The sequence below is a fragment of the Myiozetetes cayanensis genome, unplaced genomic scaffold (genome assembly GCF_022539395.1).
Source record: "Myiozetetes cayanensis isolate MyiCay16 unplaced genomic scaffold, myiCay2020 scf17, whole genome shotgun sequence".
Classification (NCBI taxonomy): Eukaryota; Metazoa; Chordata; class Aves; order Passeriformes; family Tyrannidae; genus Myiozetetes; species Myiozetetes cayanensis.
Genome location: NW_026087378.1, coordinates 4,942,750 through 4,958,833, shown reverse-complemented (window position 1 = coordinate 4,958,833; position 16,084 = coordinate 4,942,750). Strand labels below are relative to the sequence as shown.

The 16,084-nt window shown below is 52.0% G+C and overlaps 1 long non-coding RNA gene across 4 annotated transcripts in view; it reads left to right on the top strand.

Annotated features, from left to right (window-relative positions):
* LOC126638418 (uncharacterized) overlaps positions 1-1,776 on the top strand; it is a 72,934-nt gene extending 71,158 nt beyond the window's left edge. For 2 of the 4 annotated variants that reach the window (XR_007628590.1, XR_007628589.1), the window contains one exon: positions 1,035-1,425. This is a non-coding gene — a long non-coding RNA (uncharacterized LOC126638418). The other 2 variants (XR_007628591.1, XR_007628592.1) reach the window with 2 other exon arrangements.
* The last annotated feature ends 14,308 nt before the right edge of the window (positions 1,777-16,084 follow it).

Below are 16,084 nucleotides of genomic sequence, written 5' to 3'. Positions count from 1 at the left end.
CAGGCACCAGGAATGTGCCGGGTCCTGGGCAGTGGCTGGTGTCTGCCGGAGGGCACCAGAGCGACACCGTGGCTGGCGGTGCCGGCTGCCGCTCTGCACCCACATAGGACAAGGAAGTATGGATAATCCTTCGCCTTGCTATTTTTTTCCTCTCATGTGATCTTGTTTTTGGACAGCTATTTTGGGGCTGGACTCCAGCCCAGGTGAAAGACAAGGATTGAATCCAGCCTCCCCCTTTCCCGGAGGCCCTCCCAGGACCTCTGCCTGCCTGCCCACGGGATGGGGTGAAACCCTGCCACTGGCTCACGGTCTGTGCCTGCTTCCAGCCCTTTCCCTCTCTTGCTGCAGAGCCCTTTCTGTTGTGTTCTGCTCTGTGTAGCCAAGGGGGGATGAAAGCAGGCTGTGGTGAGCACACCTCAGCCCCATGGAGTCACCCCTCCACCCCCTGGCCTCGCCCTGCCCTTCGGGCCCAGGGCTCTGCTGGCACTGGCTCAGCTGCACAGTCAGAGTCTCCCCAGCACCATTTGCCTCTTTCTGTCCGTTTACCCCCAGACCAGCCTGGCAGGAAGCTGACGGAAGATAAATACATTAAAAATATGCTCAGAGCTTGTAGCAGCCTCGGAATGAACTACTGAAAGCCCTGGCTCTGCGTGCTGCCCATCGTCCCCCTCCTGCCGCTGGAAGCATCCCACCAGCGCCTGGAGGAGGTGGACAGGCAAGGACATGGGTGAGGGGGAGAACTCTGGGAGTCCATGCTGTGTTCTGCCCACCCCTGCCCTGGGGGCTCTGCTGGGGACATCCTTGGGCATATCCTGGTGTCAAACGCTCAGCACTGTCAGGATTGACTATTTTAATCCCATTTATGTCTTTCAGCCCCCTGGATGAAATCAAGGGAGGTCAGTGGGGCTCTGGGGAAGGGCAGCCCGGCTCTGTGGCTTGCGGGAGCTGCAGGAGTGACCCATTGCGTGGGCAGGAGTGTGGCAGAACATGGATGTCTGGGATGTGACACTGGCTCTCCCTGTCCCCATGCGCAGGTGTCACTGCGGACACATCCGTGCCCTTTCACGGCGGATGGCAGGAGGAGTGGGTGCTGTCACGGCTTGTTTGGCTGCCTAAATTGGGCCTTTGCATGACTGAAACTCGTTGACAAGTCTCAGAGAAACCTGAATTTCCCTCTCCCCAGTTCAGCTATGAAAGAAGGGGGTTTCAGCACTGACTCCACAGCACTGTGGGCAGGTGGCACATGGCAGCACGGGACAAACGAAGGACAGGACCCACCGTGGGAGACTTCAGTCAGAAGTGAGTATGATTTATGTTACAGAGAAATGGATTATTCCAGAGGTGTGTTACACAAGTGAAAAATTCGGGTCCAAAAATTAGAGAACCATTTTTTTCAGCCTGTTTCCCAGTCTTTTTTTTTTTTTTTAACTAATATTCTTTATTCTTTTAATATTTGATATATTAAATACATATAAAATACATTAAATACATCAAATGCATATTAAATATATAAAACTATAAAATTAAGAATTTTTTTATATATAAGAATATATGTAATTGTTTTCTTGTTACTGCTGGTAACCAGTTTTATGTCACATAAGGACTTAATAAAGAATTCCTCTCCAACACCTATTAATTGCTCTGTTCTCTTTCAGGGGGGATGAGAACTTTCACCATGTACCCCACCAGAGTCAAAGCTTTTCTGTTGCACTCGCTGCAAATTATGGTATTTATAATAACGAGGTGAATTTTGTGAACCATCAACTCTTAGGAAGCCACTTTTCCCCTTTGCAACAATCTCTGGGGAGGGCTCCGGGGGAAACCAGTTACTTTATAAAAGTAACAGAGGTTTTAATAATGGAAAAGATGAATAAAATTACTGAGTAGAGAAAACCCTGCAGAAGAGGGAGGTGCAGGGAGGCGTCGGGGCCGCCAGAGGGCGCAGCGGGGCCGCAGCTGGAGCATCTGGGCACAGCTGGATGGGGAATCGGGCACCGCAGGGGGATAGGGCACAGCTGGATGGGGGGCACCGCTGGGGGATAGGGCACATCTGGGGCACAGGGCAGAGGGGGAAGTGGGCAGCGGCACTACCGAGGGGGCACATCTAGAGCAGGGGCACAGCTGGGGCCCTGGCACAGCTGTCGTGGCTGTGGCACAGCTGGCAGCCATGGGGCATCTGAGGCTCATGCGGGTGCAGCATCCACAGCTGGGACGTACCTGGGTGGCAGCAGAGCTGGCAGTTCTGGCCAAGTGGCAGCAGGTACATCTGGCACTGCGCACATTTGGTGTCACATCCATGTGCACATCTGGCAGTGCACCACATCTGGCACTGAGCACATCTGGCACCTGGTGTCACACCCATATACACGTCTCGTGGTGCATCCATCTCAGGTATGGCTGGCACTGTGCACAGCTGGTGGCACACCCATGTGCCCAGCTGGCAGTGCACTCACCTCCAGGCTCGGGGCCCAGGTTACCTCTGCTGGCTTCCAAAAGCCACTGCAGCTGCTCCAGGCTTGGGTTTGCTTCCTGCATGAGGTGGGGATGGGGCTCTGCCCCTGTAAGCAAGGCAGGAGCTCCTCATTAAGATCCTCTCGCTCTGATCTCTGCCCAAACCTGTCAATCGCCCAGCCACACACACAGCACAGTAATTTTGTTTGTCTTTGCCGTGGTCTCGCACACTGCTCTCAGTCCCAGCTCCTGCACCAGGACCCTTTTGGTCTTTCCCAGTCGCCGTTTCCCAGGAGGGAGCAACCCATCCTGAGGAATGACTCGGGGTCTTTGTATTTTAACAAATTGAAACGAATGTTGTTTACTCCCCTCGGCACTAGTTCAGAGTCAAGAGCTGATTCCCAAAGGACTCTCCTGGATACACTAACCAAACGAGGCCTCTTCTCCTGTAATTACATTCCAGAGACAACAGACATCTCCTGATTCATTTAATATGTGCCATGTCGTATTTAGATACGTAACAGAAGCCCTATTACCTTAAAAGTCCTGCTGTTTTCAAGTACTGACTTAATTACAGTTTTATCTAAAAATAGATCAAGTTAGCTTGACAGAAATCATTTGTCCTCCTCCCCTGCTTCCCAGTGATGTTTTTTCCCTGCAGTTCCTGCTCCATCATGAACAGCATCAATCCACTGACATAGCCTTTTCCTGAGACCTGCCAAGAGCCCACCAGCATGTCTGCTATTCCCTCATCCCAGTCTTGCAAAATAGAGAATCATAGAAATCATAGAATGATCTGGGTTGGAAGGGACCTTAAAGGTTCCACCCTCTGCCACGGGCAGGGACATCTTCCACTACACCAGGTTGATCCAAGCCCTGTCCACCCTGGCCTTGAACGCTTCCAGGGATGGGGCAGCCACAGCTTCTCTGGACAACCTGTGCCACTTATATATAAACACAAATCTATATCTATATCCATATCTAAAACCACGGACTGCCCAGGACACTCTTTGGGCTCAGGTTATCCAGCTTTGGCTGCCTTTATCCTTCCTGACTTTGGGAGCTGCTGCCACCCAGGTAATTCCTCTGAGCAGGAAGTGGTGCATCGCTGCTGCTCCTTCATCCACTCTTTGCCAGAGCTGTTGTTGTTCCCAGCCCCCACCAAGGTGAGGCTCAGAGCCAATATCTGCTCATCAGCATCACTTTCCTCTTTCCTCTGATTGTTGTGTGGTTTCCACAGCTTTTGTAGTTGCCCTGCTTTACTGGAAGCCAAGCCAAGGCAGCTTTCTTCCCGCTTGGGGAAGAACCGGCTCCGTGAGCGTGGGCGGTGTCACTGGCAGTGGTGGCTCAGAAGGAAAGGTGGGAAAGTCCCTTCTAGGAAGGGCCCCATCAGAGCTGTCCTGGCTGGTCCTTGTGCCGTGCTGGGCTTTCATTTTATTTCCCATGTGCTTGACAATGGAAACAGACTTTTTTCTCCTCATTTGGGCATGAGCAGGATGAAGGCCACGCTCCGGCAGTGCCAGCAGGGCTGAGGGCACTGGGTGCTGGTGCTGCAGGGCTGGACGGATGGGTGGACTTGAAGGATCTCAACTCTCCTAATGTGTGCCACTGGTGGAACTTTCTTTGCCTTGCTGCATCAGAAGCTTTTTGTTCCCTTGCTGGATGAGGGAAGGCAAGGAGGGCAGTCCAGGACCCCGGAGCAGCAGCTTTCCCAGGAATGTCAGCTCTGCTCATTGCAGCATTGGATTTTCTGATCTGAACCCCTGAGGAAAACTGGGACTTCTGTGTCTGAGAGCTGCTCCAGGAGATACCTCACTGCCCAAAATCTCCAAGAATTCCTGATTTTGTCTTTGTCAGCCCAGCCACTTGTGCAAACAGTGTCAAGCCAGGGCTGGGCACACAAAGCAAGGTCGGTTATAAGCCGTTCTCCTGGAACAGAGGCACTTGGAGCCAGCACAAAGGAATCTCTGTCTCTCCCCTGCACTGGCATCCTGGCAATTAACCCAGAAAATCGCAGTTTGGCCTTGTCCTGGGTGCTGAGTGTGGGTCTGTGCAGTGTGAGGGGCGTCTGGCCCGGCTGGGAGGTCTGACCACTCTGTGGCCCCTGGATGCACAGGGAAATGGAGTGGTCAGTGTCCAACTGGGAAGTACCAAATGAATAGGAAACTCGCCCACTTCTAGAAGAAGTGAAGGAAATAATTTTGGTTTTTACACTGAATTGTGTTTAAGAGATGTATATCCAGAAAACAGCAAAATTAGGAGTCACCTGGATCATAAAACCATGGAAGAGCCTGAGTTGGAAGGGACTCACAAGGACCATCGAGTCCAACTCCTGCCCCTGCAAAGGACAACCCCAAAAACCACACCACGGATCAAACATGAGCAACCTGACAGAAACACTGAGCTGGTCTGATCCCCACTGAACAACGTGTCACACACTGCCAGGGACACAGGAGCCCAGGGCAGAGCTCGGCTGGCGGAAACTGAGCCCTGCCCTGCCAGGCTCCTGCTGGAAACAACAGCCATCCAGAGCTAAACACGGCGCCGTGGGAAGTGCTGGTGAAGCAGATAATCCACAGGCAGAGGCTGTGACAGTCCACTCGAATATGTCACGGCACTGTCATCATTAAAAATACAGTAATTGGGTGCCTGGGCTGGGCTGATGTACGCGCAGGGGAAGTACTCTTGAATAATTAAAAAATATTCTGTATTCATTTTGCCACTGCACTTCCTGCAGATCAAATTAGTGAGGGATGGATCCAATTGCAAAGTAATCTTTTAAATCTTTGTGTTTGTTCCTTTGAGAATTTTTGTTTCATTTTTTACTGTGTAAAGCCCCCAGCGAAGCTCACAGCAGCCTCTAAAGGCATGGAGAGCGAGGGAATTAATGGTAAAAAAAGGAAGGCAGAGAGGAAGATTGTAAGTCATGCTTAAAGGGTATTGTAGAAACTCCAGTTCACCCAAGTCCAGCCCACTAGGAAACAAATATTTAATTGTACAGTAAATAACATATTTTTACAGTTCCAAAGCCATATCTCAGAAGCCAAGTGAATATAAACAGGAATGTGAATGGATTGCAGAGCCCCTGGTCCTCTTGTGTCCTGCCACAGGATGGGGACAGCAAAGGGACCCAAACGGGAGGGGAACCAGGGCTAGACCAGTTGACTGGGAATTGTGATTGGTATCTGGGGGACTCGTTTCCATTTTTTGTATGGAAAGGGACTGCTGCTCTCTGAGAAGCAATATTGGAAAGGAAAGTGCTGAGGGTGGATGGGCATTTCAATGCTGGCCCCAGGAAGCTGACGTGTGGCTGGGCATGGGCAGAGTGGGTAGCAACACTTCTGGGATTCCCTGAGGCTGCTGTGGTGCCTGGGGAGCAGCCAGTGATGCCCACGGGGCCTCCTGGAGCTGCTGCAGTGCCCGGCATGGGTGCAGTGCCCGTGGGACGTCCCAAGGCGGCTGTGGTGCCTGCCATGCCCTTGCAGCAGGTATCAGATGAGGAGCTCTCCAGTCACTGGGTGTTTTTAATAGCAAGTGGAATTGCTCCCCATCATCAGTATCTTATCTGCACGTTTCAAGGGCACGTCCTCTGCCAGCGTGAAAGCAAACACGGGGTTTGCTTGGCAAGGTGAGTGTGAGGAGCTGATCTGGTTACTGCCCCTGCCCTGGGGGCTGCGCGTGCCCAGGCATACCCAGCGCTAGGAGGACATTTCACACCATAACCTTGAGAAGATGAAATATGTGCCTGGAAAATAATTGGGATGATGAGGATAAATTTGTTCTCCTGCTCCCACAGCTGCTGCCTCATGTGCTGTCTCAGTCTCCTTGTCCCCCAGCAGTGCCATGAAGCCACCACACCAAAATGCGGGGACAGCCAGGTTTTCTGGCTGGGTGATGTGTTTTGGTGCTGCCATGGTAAAAGTGGGTTAAGGAAGGCACCAGGCTGTTGCTGGCATCACTGGAATGGCACTGTCCGTCCTCATCCATCTCCTTGGAGAGCTCTGGGCTGTAGAGGAATGTCACACTGCTGAGCTGCAGGTACCAGCACTGTACTGAACTTCAGCCCCCACAACCAGTTTAACACTACCTGATGTTTACTGGGGCTGTGTCTCACTGCACACTGCTCCTTAGGGGATGCTGTACCCCACAGCCCCCTTGGTTTGCAGGCAAACCCAGTCCTGGGAGTTTGCATCCCCCAGTGCCACACTCCAGTCTCTGCTCCCCACCCCCCACAAAGCCCTGGACATGGGCAGGCTCTGCAGGACATCGAGCATGAATGCTGAGCTCCAGCCCCTGATCCTCTGGGTTTGGAAGAAGCCACCTCCCTGGAGCAGGACAAAACTTCCTTGAATTCAAAGCCTCGTTTGCTCTCTGTCTGTGGGCTGGGCTGCTGGACACATGGATGGCTGGCACAGTTCCCCACAGGGCAGCTCCTTATCTTCCTTCTTACATTCATTAACTGCAAATCTGTTTTCTGGTTCTTATTGCCTTTTCTCGAAAGCCAGTCTGGCTGCAGCCTGTCAGATCCTGCCCCTTTCAGCTTCTCTTGGCCAGCTGGCTCAGCACCCCTGGGATCCCGAGACCCCATCACACCCAGCCCCTTGGGGACCCTCACAGTCCCTCTCCTGCTCAACCACCATTCCCTGTCTTCTGCTGAGAGATGGAAAAGGAAATGTCAACCCCTGAGAACTCAGAGCAGGGGAGAAATGACATGCAGAGCTCAGGACAGGTGGAGGTGACTTGGGTGCAGGGTATGGTGACCCTGGGGGGCTGCAGCCCCTGGAGGGTCAGGCAGGGGGGCCACAGGGATCGGCTCCTCTGAACTCCAGCCCTTTGTCTGGGCTTCCAGGAATGGCTGGGATAGTTAGTGGGGAATTCCACAGGAATCTGGAGAAGCTGTTTGAAGATATTTTTATGCAGGAAAGGCAGTGGCCTTGCTTAATTATTAAAATTCAAATGATCTGTGCTTAAGCCAACAGTAGGGAGTTGCTGTAAAGTGGCACATGTAGGGGTGGTCACTGAGTGTCAGAGAGAGGAAAATCTCCATCCACATTACAGAAACAGAGGCAGAAAAAGAAGGAACACTGAGATCTGGGACCACTGAGCAGCACCAGGAGGAAATTACTATTTACACAGGGAGAGGCAGCGCTTACATCCCTCGTACGGGTCGTACCAGGGCTAATGCACAGCAGACATCTCTGGAGCCCCTCCAAAAAGGAAACTAGAGTTTGGTTTGGGAACTTCTGGTTCTAATTCCTGGAAACACAGCTTCAGCTCAATTTCACAGTGGTTTGTGACTTTTTTCCAGTGGTTATACAAATTTTGGGAAAGCATTCCTCTCCTTGGAATTTTCTTGTGATAATATAACGCCACTTAAATGGTCGGAGGTTTTGTACAGATTCACACCCCTCCAGAGGGGCCTGTGAAAAGCAGCCCCCATCCTCCTGGCATGGATCCTGGCCCGTTAGGCACAGGAATCCTTAGGGATGGGCTATCCCCTGCATGTCTGCAGTCTGATTCCAGACTGCCACTGGATTTTGACACAGGAAGAAGGAGAGCCCATAGCACGTGTGGGACTGGGGACTGAGCTCAGGGGGCAGGCTCGGTCCCAGCTGGATCCCTTTGGTCTGTGCAAGCCGTGCCAAGCTGGGAACAGTGCAGGGCAGGCAGCACCCTGGCTCCAGTGTCAGAATGGGAGAGAACTGAGCCACAGGACAGGTGAAGGCTCCTCTGGCCTTGGGCTGGCACTGGTCAAGGCAAGGGCTTGGGTTAGATGAGACATAAGGAAGAGATGATGAGAGTGGTGAGATACTGACACAGATTATCCAGAGAAGCTGTGGCTGCCCCATCCCTGGAAGTGTTCAAGACCAGACTGGATGGGGCTTGGAGCAACCTGGTCTAGTAGAAAATCCCTGCCCATGGCAGGGATGTGGAATAGGATGGCCTTTAAGGTCCCTTTGTGATTCTATGACTCTGAGCTTCCAGGTGCTCCCCATGAAGGGCTGACCCTCCCCAGGTGTTGCTGGGAGAGGGATCAGCTGCAGTGAGTCAGTGCTGATGGGATACAGGGCGGAGCAGGGTTTAAGTGCTGCTGCTCTGGGGGGCTGCAGCCTTTTAGGGAGCTTTGGAGTGTTTGTGGCTGTGCTGGGCACCCAGCCTGGGAGCAGTGGTACCTGCTGGGATCCTTCCTGGATGAACTGGGGCTTGCCTCCAGCTCCTCCAAAGGCAAGGTGATTGAATGGGGCATATGAGTGTTTAATGCAGGTGATGGTCAAAACCTTTCCTGCCTTGGGTTTGGGCTTGGTGCAAGTTATGTTTCTGTGTGCTGCCTGTTGCTGTTCTGTCTCCAAGGTGTACATCTAAGCCTTTCTGGGAGAGTATGACCTACTCCTACATTTCCAGCTCCTTGGGGTTCTGCTTCCCTGCCTGTTGCTCCTTCTTCTCACCACAAGTCCCTGTGTAACACCTGTGGAATTCTTTTTCCATGGAGCATTATGAGACCAAAGCTCCCATGAAGAACAAGGATAAAGCTGATATTTTGTGTTTGGAGAGGAAATGAGTGGCAGCTGCTTGGCTGGGACTTTAGGTAGACTTTGTATTCCCCAAAAAATAAAAGCAAGAATAGACAGACTGTTTGGCCTTTCCTGACAATGAGACTTTGTCATTTCTATAATTAACTCTGTTGCTTAAATACTTCTTCCATAGACATCTTTGAAGATTTCATAGCCCTCGGTTCCCTTACTTTTCCATTTCAGCTTCCTGTGCTGCAGTGACTCCCAGGGGCATGACTAATGACTAATCTCACTTTTCCATTTAATTGAGAGCTTGTTTCTGACTTTGCTTTTTTATGTTTAGCTGTACCTTGGGCAGCTGCTTGATACCTTGTCCCTGCCCAAAATGCACCTGTCAGGCCTTTTATCTTCTTCCTGGAGAACTTAGAGGACATCTGTGACCAGCTCTTTCTTCCAAAAAGACATTTTCATCACAGTGATGCATCCTGGATTTTCTTTATTGTGTGCTATGTGTACCCCTCCCCTCTTAAGGAATTCACTAGAAAAATCCCAAGCTTGAAACTCTTCTTATTTATGTATCCTTTATCATTTTCTGTTGGTAAGAACTTTCTTGGGGGCCTGTAGTTATGTTTCCTTTGACAGTATCTCTGGCACTTGCAGAGAGCAGATTCCTTTCTTCCACCCACTTGCTAAATATCCACCGCTCTGCTCTGCAGAATCTGTGCAGGTGAGGCCTGGAGGGAAAGGAGCCACTGAAGCTTTTGGACAGCATGGTGAAAGACCACAGATGAGAGGAATGGTGATGCTGGAAGCTCACCCTTCCCTCAGGATGAGATGTAGCCTGGACCATAAGCAAGGGAATGGTGATCTTCAGCAGCACTAACCCTGTCTTTGCCTGAAGGTAACTAAATATACAGATACACATGAGTAAACACTGGAGTTGTGGCTGCCCTATCCCTGGAAGTGGTCAAGGCCAGGTTGGATGGGGCTTGGAGCAGCCTGGCCTAGTGGAAGGTGTCCCTGCCCATGGCAGGGAGTTGGAACTGGATGATCTTGAAGATCCCTTTCAACCTGTACAGTTGTACGAAATTCCCTTGTGTGATCTTCCTGCATCATGTTAAATGTACTAAATGCCTCTAGACATCCCAGCCTCCTGACCCAGCAATGTCCTACCCTCCTCTTTGTGCTTGAACGACTGTCACATCTCCAGAAGCTGTGACCTTGCAGCCACTGCCTTCGTGATCTGTAACACAGACTGGCTCACGCCGCGATGGCGGGTGATAAAGCAGAGCTTTGTTCTGTCCCACATGTGTGCACAGCGCTGTTAACATTTACAGTGGGAATGCTGCTCCAACGGGAGACAGAGAACGGGTCATTGTGGCTTGACTCAAACAGGGACTTGTGCTGCTGGGAAAATGAGCCTCTGCAATCTCCCCATTAAGGCATTGCTCTTTAAAATAATGTTTCTGGTTTGTAAGTTATTTTATGTCCCATTCTTGGGCAGGGCAGGGTGACCACAGACCCAAGCACGGTGATTCTAAAAGCTGCTTTTCATGGTGCTTCAGCATAAGGCTCCCATGGTGCCTTTGATCATCATCAATACCATCACCAGATTATGGAGAGACAAAGGAAACATTGAGTGTGGAAGCCTGGCTCCAGCACCATGAGGATCATCCTGGAAACAAAGGTCAAAGCTTAACATCAGGCTAGGAAAAGCCACAGGGGTTTGTGAGTATCCCTGTGCTCTGGGGAGGATCCTGGTTTGGTGTCCTGTCAGCAGGAACGCCAAACCCTGTCAGGGGAAGGGAGAGGCAAGAAGCACTCTGGGGAATTGTGCCAAAAATCAAGTGGCAAAGTGCCACCTCTGCAGTGTGAAAGGATGGACCTGGTTAGCAAAGCTGAGGGGGTCAGGGATACACACGGCTGCTCAGTGTCCTGGCTGAAGAGTACTGAGAAGGTTTGCTTTTATTTTTAACAAGGAATCAAGGGAAACAACTTCCTAAACTGGCTAAAAGCACAAGCACTAGAAAACCCTTCACCCTGAGGAGTGTCCCTGTGCTTGCTGCACCAGGAGCTGGGTCTTGGTCTATCTGTTCTGACACCTGCCAAGAAGATGAAAGGGAAAGGTGCATCTCCTGGAGACAGCTCCCCTCGGATGCACTGCCTGTGGGCTTTGTCCCTGAGATTCCTGCTCTCTCCTCGGTATTCCCAGATGCCTCCCAGAGGCAAGTGCCAGGTGAGTGGCTTGGCAAAGGCGGCGCTGTAAGGAGCTGGCATGTCCTGGGCATGTCCGGACGGGTGCGAGTGCTGCAGAGCACGAGCAGGAGGCAAAGCCAATTAGCTAAAATAGATGACAGGCTCATAGCAGCTATGGTTACAGCACTGTGCTCTCTGCAAGGAAGAGGAACTCATTGCCCAAGGCACGAACACTGATTTAGGGACCTGGAAGGAGATAGATGTGAAGATCACTGCAGCAAGTAGGACATCGTAGGCTGACTAATAGTATATCATATCAATATTCCCATTTAAAGGCAAACCAGCTTCCAAAACCAGTTACCAAACCTCTGGTGTCTGGGAAGACTTGGCAGCACAAGTGGCTACTGATGAATATTGCAAAAAATTATTGGAGGTTAACAAGTGTGAGCTGGGAGCTGAGGAGAGTTTGTAGATGGAGCAGGGACCCCAGCCTGGTTTGCTTTTCACTTCAGGGAGATCTGTCCTGCTGCAGAGGCTGAGCTGTGTCACTGCTGTTCCCATCTTCTGTCTTGTCTCACCCACCCCTGCAAATCTGCCTGAAGGCCAGGAGGAGAATCTGTAAGGAGAAAAGTGAGCTGGAGAAGGGAAAGAAGAATTGAGTAGGTGGAAATCCATGTTTGATTGCTAGAGGCGCAACGCGGGAAGGAAAAGTACTGTTCCACTGTAAAATATATATATATGTAAAATCATGATAGTTATATGTATAGCTCATAAATGCTCAGTGGAGGGAGCACTCTGTTACACTGGAGGTGTCACTAAGGCTGTTTTCTGCAGTCACATGGAAAAGTATGAAATAAGAACACCCAGAGCACACTTCCAGGATGACATGGGAGAAGGGGAAGCCCTTGGTGTTGTATTGAATGCAACCCTGGAGTTGTATTCACAGCCAACAAAAGGTGCATGGCCAGGGATCAGGTCTCTTGGAAGGCTGTCAGTACAACAGGTCAATACATGCCCTTTGGTTTACAACAGGGAATTCACGGCGATTCATTGCGATGGTCTAATGTGTTATCTGGAACAGGGTTGTTTTATTTTTGCCATATACAATGCCTCATCTGTGCCTAGCTCAGTAAAAAAATCCTGGGAGCAAGGAAGACGTGTGATGTACAGTCACATAATAAATAGACCTTGAACATTGCTGCCTGAGGGCAATTCCAAGAAACCTCTCCTTTAGCTCCTGGATTCTGACAGTCAGGATGCCTGTTGTTGTCTCCCAGGACTTGCTGAAATGCATTAGTGCCCAAGCCACTGATGTTGTGAGACCCGGTTAGTAGGTTGTTTCAAACCCTCCTTCCCCCTGTAACACTGGTTCTGATTTTCACAGTAGTGGGAATGCTGCTGGGAGGGGGGTCATCCCCAAGGCAAGACAGTTGTAGGATGACCAGGTTTAAAAGGTCCCACAGCAGGGCTTACTGTCCCTGTGTGTGGATGCTGGTGCTCAGCACTGGCCTCCCCCCAGGGCTCTGTCGCTCCAGGACAGATGTGAGATGCTGGGAACTGACACAGGGGCTCAGAGCTGCTGTGTGGGGATGGGGCTGGTTCCCCACCTCCCGCTCCTGCTGTCACTCTGGCTTTACCTGACTAGTGTCACTTAACTGACAGAAAGCTTTCCTGGATGAGAAGGGGCTTCTTGTTTCGTGTTAGCAATTGCAGTAATAACTGCAGCCAGCACAAGGATGTGGCAGCAGTGGGAAGGTGGGGAGATGCTGTGTTCAGATGAGGGAAATGTTTGCAGTGGAAAACTCACTCTAAAAAAAGTTGCTGATTTTCAAACAAACCTGTTTAATTCACTGTGTGACCCACCCTGAGATAACGCTGGTGGCAAGGGAGTGCTGGGAAGAACAGCTGGGACTGATCTGATGCTATTGCAGTCAAAGAATAATAGAGTGATTTGGGTTGGAAGGGACCTTAAAGATCCTCTGGTTTCAACTCCCTGCTATGGGCAGGGACACCTTCCACTAGACCAGGTTGCTCCAAGCCCTGTCCAACCTGGCCTTCAACACTTTCAGGGATGGGGCAGCTGCAGTTGCTCTGGGCAACCTGTGCCAGGGCCTCATCACCCTCACAAGGAAGAATTTCTTCCTAACGTCTCCTCTGACCCTGCCCACTGTCAATCTCCCCCTTCCTCCTGCTTGGCTGTGGCAGCTCCCACCCCTGCACCTGGGGTTACTTGATCCCAGAATCAGCTCATGTAGGTAGAAACTGCTCTCTTAGAATTTTTTTTTTTTTTTTTGCTGGTGTTTTTTTTTTAAAGCTGGACTAGTTTTTCTGCTGGCATTGTTCCCTGAGCGAGTGAGCTGTGGGATGCGGGATGGTGACTGAGCGAGGGAGAATGTGCTAATGTGTGGTCAAGGACGGGTGCAGGGGTGGGAGTGTGGGATTACGGCGGCCGCAGCTTTCATTTGCGGGAAGGATGTGTGAGCACAGCCTTGGAGAGGCTCGGAGGAGTGCTCGCTGAGCTGCTGGGCCCAGCACTGTGCCCCAGGGATCCGTGGGCAGGGTTCTGCTGGGATAACGGCAAAGCTACTGGATCCCTTCACAGTGTCCAGCTGACCTGGCTCGCTTGGGGTGAGACAATCCAGTTGCTTAAAAAAATAAAGCAAGCAAATATGGCAGGGATTGCAGCTGCTGTTAGTTACAGGCAGGAGTATGTGGAATTTGGGGGTTTTGGTTGTTTGTTTTTTCCTTCAGGCATATAGAAGGATTCCCGTGCAAGGCCACGAGTTGGACTCGATGATCCCTGTTGGTCCCTTCCAACTCAGGATATTCGATGATATTCTTTCCCTGGAAGCACAGTCCTAGGAAAACAGAGCTGGAAGATGTCCATGGCTGTTTCTCACCAGTGCCTGCTGCCCTGCTCTGCTCCCACACTTGGAGCTCAAACACAATGAGTGTCTCCTGGTGAATGAAGCCAGAAAAAGGGAAGAAGAGTCCTCACTGCCTGCCTGAGGCCTCAGTTCCAGTCCTGTGGTGTGTGTGGTGCTTCATGTGTGACAGAGCTTTGTAAGGCCTTGATTCTGTCTTCATCAGAAAAGGACAGTCTGAGCATTGTCACTTTCTGTGGTTCTGGAAAAGTACTGAAAAAAATTTAATTTCCAGCCCCAAATATTCTGATCCTCTAAGGCAGTGTCCTACAAATCTAGTTAGAGGATCTTCTCTATTAGCAGTAAGCACTGGAACACTTTTTAATATGAACGAAAACAATGGTGATGCAGAAGGATAAAACCAAAATAATGCTCCTGTGGCTTTGTACAGTGTAGAATTAAGGAATGTAATCCAAATAATAACATCTCGTGCTTTTATGGGGCTGCGTGCATATGGCATAAATGACAGCTCATTAAACTTTATATCCTGCTTACAAGATAAGCATGTAATTAGTATTACATCCTTTTTTATAATTAGGAGGCCTCATCCAAAAAAATGTGGCTCGCAAACCATATTTGAAGGCGGTGACTCAGCCTGAATTAGGCTGTGGTGTGAAGATTGAGAGAATCGTGCTTTAGTGGATAAAAAAAGCAGAGACAAAAGGTTGAGCTGGTGTCAGGTTCCTGCGCCCGGATCCACCCGCTGGAAAACACAGGTGGATTAACTTTTTGACATGAGGCGTGGGCTGGGGCCCATCCTGTCAGCCCAAGCTTTGTGCAAGACCATCCCTTCTCCCCAGTTTGCAGAAAATCCTGAAGCTGGCACAGGCCCCGCGTCGTGTTTCATGGCTGAGTTGACAGGAATGCCGCGCTCGATCTGGAACGAGCGCTGCGCTGGGGCTCGTGTTCACCCGCCGCCCTCGCCCTCTTCGTGAGCCTGGACGGCTGGGGTGGAGAACAGGGGAATTCCAGTCATCTGGGGATTATCCACAAATGTGTCTGTTTGTCACAGTCTGGGGTGAGAGGTCACCGATGGCTCCATTGTGCATGTCTCTGCCCGAGGGGTGGCTCAGGGTGGCTTGACATGGCTTGGGCTTGACTTGGTGCCATTGTTTATATTAGGAATTGATTTTCTCAGCTCCGTGGAGCTGGCACTGATGGTCTCTCCCGTTCTCCTAGTGAGTAGCTGCCACCATCCACCTTATGGCAGCCAGAAAGACTGACGAGGAGCAGTTTGCTGGGCTGCAGTTTGCTCCTGGAGGCTCCCAGCCGAGGCAAGGAGGTGATGAGGCAGCTGCTGCGCCAGAGCCAAATTCCTGACGTGTTCCTGAAGGAAACGGGCGGCAGGGAGAAGTGACCGGGTGAGTGTGTGACGACAGCCATGGAGACAAGTGGGGACAGCCATCCTCCCTGGGACGGTGCTCTTCTGGGGACGTCATGGCACACGTCCATGGGGTCGGGTCCCGCAGCCTCTCGGTGGTGCTGGCTCTCCCGCCGCCCCTCCACGACCAGCCCTTCCAGGAGATTAAGGGTTTATTCTCTCAGCTCACACACACTAAACCGGGCAATAATCTCCGCCACAGATGTGCGATGGGAGGAGAAACGTGCGAAGCCACCACCCGGGCGGGCACGGGGCGGGCCGGAGCGGCGTTCCCGCAGGCCGGGGCGCGGCTTTCCCCCCGGGCGGGCCGAGCCGTGGCGCGGGGAGCGGGGCGGGAGCGGGGCAGGGCCGGGCTGCCCTCCGGCCCCCACGGCGGTGCCGCCGCTGCCCGCGGGCGGGTCCGGCCCAGGTGCGGGAGCCGCGGGGGCGGGCCTAGCGCGGACCCGCCCTCTCAGCCAATCGGCGGCGAGGGCGCGGAGGGGCGGTGCGGGGCTCGCCCATTGGCTGTCGGCGCGCGGGGGGCGTGGCGCGGTGGCGGCGCGGGCCCGGCCCGGGCGGCGGCCCCAGAGCGGCGGCAGCTCCGCCCCCGCCGCGGCTCCGCTCCCGCCGCTCCGCCCGGC